Genomic DNA, 6,090 nt, shown 5'->3' on the forward strand with positions numbered 1-6,090 from the left:
CCGACTTACATTCCCACCATCAGTGTAGGAGGGTTCCGTTTTCTCCACATCCTCTCCAGCAATTTGTCATTTGTAGACTTTTTAATAATGGCCATTCTGACCACTGTGCGATGGTACCTCATTGTGGTTTTGATTTGCATTTCTCTAATAGTCAGCCATATTGAGCATCTTTTCATGTGCCTATTGGCCCCCTGTATTTATTTTTTGGAGAAATGTCTACTTCAGTCTTCTGCCAATTTTTCGGTTCCGTTGTTTGTTCTTTTGTTGTCGAGCTGTGTGAGCTGTTTGTATATTTTGGAAATTAAGCCCTTGACAGTCGCATCATTTGCAAATATTTTCTCCCATTCTGTAGGTTGTCTTTTCGTTTTGTTTACAGTTTCCTTTGCTGTGCAGAAGCTTGTAAGTTTGATTAGGTCCCATTTGCTTATTTTTGCTTTTATTTCTATTGCCTTGGGAGACTGACCTAAGAAAACGTTGGTACGATTTATGTCAGAATGTTTTGCTCCTGTTGTCTTCTAGACATTTTATGGTGTCATAGCCTATGTTTAAGTCTTTAAGCCATTTTGAGTTTATTTTTGTGTATGGTGAGAGGTTGTGTTGTAACTTCATTGATTTCCATGCAGCTGTCCAACTTCCCCAACACCAGTTGCTGAAGAGTCTGTCTTTTTTTTCCGTTGTATATTCTTGCCTCCTCTGTCGAAGATTAATTGACCATAGGTGTGTGGGTTTATTTTTGGACTCTCTGTTCTGTTCCATTGATCCATATGTCTGTTTTTGTGCCAGTGCCATGCTGTTTTGATTACTGTAGCTTTGTAGTATTGTCTGAAGTTTGGGATGGTTATGCTCTTGGAAGTCTTTTAATCACAGTTTCAATTTCAATACTTGTGATTGGTCTGTTCTTCCTATTTCTTCCTGGTTCAGTCTTGGAAGATTTCACCTTTCTAAGAATTTGTCTATTTATTCTAGTTGTCCATTTTATTGGTAGATAGTTGCTTGTAGTAGTCTCTTATGATCCTTTGTATTTCTGTGGTGTCAGTTGTAACTTCTTTTTTGTTTCTAATTTTATTAATTTGAGCCCTCCCTTTTTTTCTTGATGAGTCTGGCTAAAAGTTTATCAATTTTCTTTATCTTTTCAAAGAACCGTCCTTTAGTTTCATTGATCTTTTCTATTGTTTCCTTCATCTGTCTTTCATTTATTTCTGCTCTCATCTTTATGATTTCTTTCCTTCTACTAACTTTGGGTTTTGTTTGTTCTTTCTCTAGTGGCTTTAGGTGTAACCTTAGGTTGTTTGAGATTTTTCTTGTTTCTTGAGGTAAGATTGTATTGCTATAAACTTCCCTCTTAGAACTCCTTTTGTTGCATCTCATAACTTTTGGATTGTCGTGTTTTCGTTTTCATTTGTCTCTAGGTATTTTTTGATTTCCTCTTTGATTTCTTCAGTGATCCATTGGTTGTTTAGTCACATATTGTTTAGCCTCCATGTGTTTGTGTTTTTTCGTTGTTTTGTTGTAGTCGATTTTTAATCTCATAGTGTTGTGGTAGGAGAAGATGCTTGATATGATTTCACTTTTCTTAAATTTACTGAGGCTTGCTTTGTGACCAAGCATGTGGTCTATCCTGGAGAATGTTCCATGTGCACTTGAGAAAAATGTGTACTCTGCTGCTTTCAGATGGAACGTTCTATAAATATCAATTAAATCCATCTGGTCTCATGTGTCACATAAAGCCTGTGTTTCCTTATTGATCTTCTGCCTGTATGATTCGTCCATTGATGAAAGTGGGGTGTTAAAGTCCCCCAGTATTATTGTGTTACTGTCAATTTCTCCTTTTATGGCTGTGAGCATTTGCCTTCTATATTGCTCCTGTGTTGGGTGCATAAATACTTAAAATTGTTATATCTTCTTCTTGGATTGATCCCTTGATCATTATGTACTGTCCTTTTTTGTCTCTTGTAATAGTCTTTATTTTACAGTCTATATTGTCTGATATGACTATTGCTACTCCAGCTTTCTTTTGATTTCCATTTGCATGGAATACATTTTACCATCCCCTCACTTTCAGTCTGTATGTGTCCCTAGATCTGAAGTGGGTTTCTTGTAGACAGCATATATACAGGTCTTGTGTTTGTATCCATTCAGCCGGTCTATCTTTTGGTTGGAGCATTTAATCCATTTACATTTAAGGTAATTAGTGATATGTACTTACTGATGTTTTGTTAATTGTTTTGGCTTTGTTTTTGAAGGTCTTTTTTCTTCCCTTCCTCTTTTGTTCTCTTGTGACTTGATGTCTGTCTTTAGTGTTGTGTTTGGATTGCTTTTTCTTTTTTGTATGTGTATCTATTGTACATCTTTGGTTTGTGGTTCCCATGAGGTTTTGATATAGCAGTCTGTATATGTACAAGATTGCTTTAAGTTGCTGGTCTCTTAATTTCCAGTGCATTTCCAATATCCTGCATTTGTATTCTCCTCTTCCCATGATTGCTGGTTTTGATAACATATTTGTGTGGGGGTGATTTCCTACCTTTGTTTTATGTTTGCCTTTACCGATGAGCTTTCCCATTCATAATTTTCTTGATTCTAGTTGTGGCCTTTTCTGCCTAGAGAAGTTCCTTTAGGATTTGTTGTAAAAGCTGGTTTGGTGATGCTGAATTCTCTTAGCTTTTGCTTGTCTGTAAAGCTTTTGATTTCTCCATTGAACCTGAATGAGAGCCTTGCTGGGTAGAGTATTCTTGGTTGTAGGTTTTTCTCTTTCATCACTTTAAATATATCTTGCCATTTCCTTCTGGCCTGCAGAGTTTCTGCTGAAAAATCAGTTGATAACCTTATGGGAATTCCCTTGTATGTTATTTGTTTCTTTTCTCTGTTGTTTGTAATATTTTATCTTTGTCTTAATTTTTTGGTCAGTTTGATTAATATGTGTCTCGGTGTGTTTCTCCTTGGGTTTATCCTGTATGGCGCTCTCTGTGCCTCCTGGACTTGAGTGTTTCCTTTCCCATGTTAGGGAAGCTTTCGGCTGTTAGCTCTTCAAATATTTTCTCAGCCCCTTTCTCTCTCCTCTCCTTCTGGGACCCCTTTAATGCCAATGTTGTGGATTTAATGTTGTCCTAGAAGTCTCTTAGACTGGCCTCATTTCTTTTCATTCTTCTGTCTTTATTCTGTTCCTCAGCAGTGATTTCCACCAATTTGTTTTCCAGCTCACTTACTCGTTCTACTGCCTCATTTATTCTGCTATTGATTCCTTCTAGTGTGTTTTTCATTTCAGTTATTGTATTGTTCATCTCTGTTCATTAAAGCTTCTAACTCTTTATTAAACATTTCTTGTATCCTCTTGGTCTGTGTCTCCATTGTTTTTCTTCTTGGTCTTGGATCATCTTTACTATCATTACTCTGAAATCTTTTTCAGGTAGGTTGCCTATCTCCACTTCACTTAGCTGTTCTTCTGGGGTTTTATCTTGTTCCTTAGTCTGGAAGATATTTCTCCACTGTCTGGTATTGTCTCACTTGCTGTGTTTTTGTGGTCTCCATTCCTCAGGCCGTAGGATTGTAATTCTTCTTGGTTCCGGTGTCTGTCCCCTGGTGGGTGAGGTTGGTCCAGGGGCTTGTGCAGGCTTTCTGGTGGGAGGAACTGGTGCCTGCACACTGGTGGGTGGAGCTGTGTCATGTCCCCCTGGTGGGCAGGGCCATGTCAAGGGGTATGTTTATAGGTGGCTCTTGGCTCAGGACAACTTTAGACAGCCTGTCTCCTGATGGGTGGGGCTGTGTTCCTACCCTGTTCATTGTTTGGCCTGAGGTGTCCCAGGACTGGAGCCTGCAGGCTGTTGGGTGGGGCTGATCATTGGTGCCAAAATGGAGACACCACCCCCCCACCCCCACCCCCGGGAGAGCTCACGCCCAAGAGTTTTCCTTTGGGCCCCACGGTGAGCCACAGCCGACCCCCCACTCTGCCAGAGACCCTACAGTACCCGCAGGTAGGTCTGGCCCAGGCTCTTACGAAGTCAGTGCTTTGCCCTGGGTCCCAGTGCACATGAAACCTTGTGTGCGGCCTCCAAGAGGGCCGTCTGTTTTCCTCAGTCCTGAGGAGCTCCTGCACTCGAGCCCTGCTGGCCTTCAAAGCCAAATGCTCTGGGGGCTCCTCCTCCTGATGCCAGGCCCCCAGGCTGGGGAGCCTGACGGTGGGGCTCCAGACTCACTCATACGGGAGAACCTCTGTGATAGAATTATTTTCCAGTTTGTGGATCGCCCACCTGGAAGGTATGGGATTTGATCATATTGCAAAAGTGAACTTCCTACTGTCTCACTGTGGCTTCTTCTTGGTCTTCGGATGTAGAGTATCTTTTTTGGAAGGTTCAAGTCTTTTTTGTCAGTGGTTGTTTAGCAATTAGTTGTGATTTTGGTGTTTTCATGAGGGGAGGTGAGCTGAAGTCCTTTTACTCCACCATCTTGTCTCTCCCGCCAGTCCTGAAGAAACATTTTAAAACTGTCCGAATTTGCCTCTCCAGATGGTACCGGGCTTCCCTTGCCCTCTGACTGCTGGTCAGGTGTGCCGAGTGCCCGCAAGCACTGGGAGGGAGGGAGGAGAGAAGTCAAGGTTGTTTGCCCTCCTGCCACCTCCATATACAGCGTCCCTGGGCTGGCCCTGCACCTTTCAGCCATGCAAGGTCCGAGTGTTTGTGGGATGGCCTCTCTAGCATTCTGCAGCAGCTCGCTCTCTCCAGTTCTGGGAGTTCCTGCCTCCCCGGCCCTCTAGGCCCAAGGGCTACAAACAGCATGGCTCTGCTAGTAGCCTAGGGAACTATGCCATCCTTTGTGGCTACGGACCCAGCCTAAGTCAGTCTGTATTGAAGGATTCTCCGATGACCTGAATTGGGCGTGCAGTCTGTTTTCTGTCTGGACCCTGAGAGCCCCTGACAGATGCACAGATCGAATTGGACCTCAGGGCAGTCATTGACAGGTTTTGATAGAGCACTCCTTATCTGCCTCTGTAGGGAGAAGAGGCGGGCTTTCAAGTTAATCTGAGGATTTGAAAGAATTGTATTACATGGAGAAGGATGTGAGAATAGTAAAATTTGCATTTATGTGCATTAAATTATTTTGTTTTGAAATTTGTGAGTCAGAATTGCTTGTAGTCCATTTGATAGAATTAATACAATATTGTATGCATACAAAAAAAGGAAGAACAATTTGAAACTTCTTTGGCTGCTTTTAAAAGTCAAGCGACAGAAGTCAGAAAGAGAAAGACAAATATAATATTGCTTATGTGAAATCTAGAAAAATGGTACAGATGTGACCTTATTTGCAAAGCAGAAATAGAGACACAGATGTAGAAAACAAACTTACGGTTACCAAGGGGGAAAGGAGGTGTGGGATGAATTGGGAGATTGGGATTGACATATATACACTACTATGTATAAAATAGGTAACTAATGAGAACTGACTGTATAGCACAGGGAACTCAGTGCTCTGTAGTGACCTAAATGGGAAGGAAATCTAAAAAAGAGTGGGTATATGTATAACTGACTCACTTCGTTGTACAGCAGAAACTAATACAACATTGTAAAGCAGCTGTACCCCAATTTTAAAAAAAATAGGTAAACAATAAGGACCTACTGTATACCACAGGAAAGAATACTCAATATCTTGTGATAGCCTATAATGGAAAAGAATCTGACAAAGAATATATAGGGCTTCCCTGGTGGCACAGCGGTTGAGGGTCCGCCTGCTGATGCAGGGGATGCGGGTTCGTGACCTGGTCCGGGAGGGTCCCACACGCCGTGGAGCGGCTGGGCCCGTGAGCCGTGGCCGCTGGGCCTGCGTGTCCGGAGCCTGTGCTCCGCAACGGGAGAGGCCACAACAGTGAGAGGCCCCCGTACCGCAAAAAAAGAAAAAAAAAAAGAATATATATTATGTATATGTATAACTTAGTCACTTTGCTGTACACTTGGAACTAGCACAACATTGTAAATTAACTAAAATTTAAAAAAAAAGGTCAAGGGCTTCCCTGGTGGCACAGTGGTTGAGAGTCCGCCTGCTGATGCAGGGGACACGGGTTCGTGCCCCGGTCCAGGAAGATCCCACATGCCGTGGAGCGGC

Source organism: Monodon monoceros, unplaced genomic scaffold, assembly GCF_005190385.1.
Source record: "Monodon monoceros isolate NGI ecotype Baffin Bay Population unplaced genomic scaffold, NGI_Narwhal_1 Super_Scaffold_22, whole genome shotgun sequence".
Classification (NCBI taxonomy): domain Eukaryota; kingdom Metazoa; phylum Chordata; class Mammalia; order Artiodactyla; family Monodontidae; genus Monodon; species Monodon monoceros.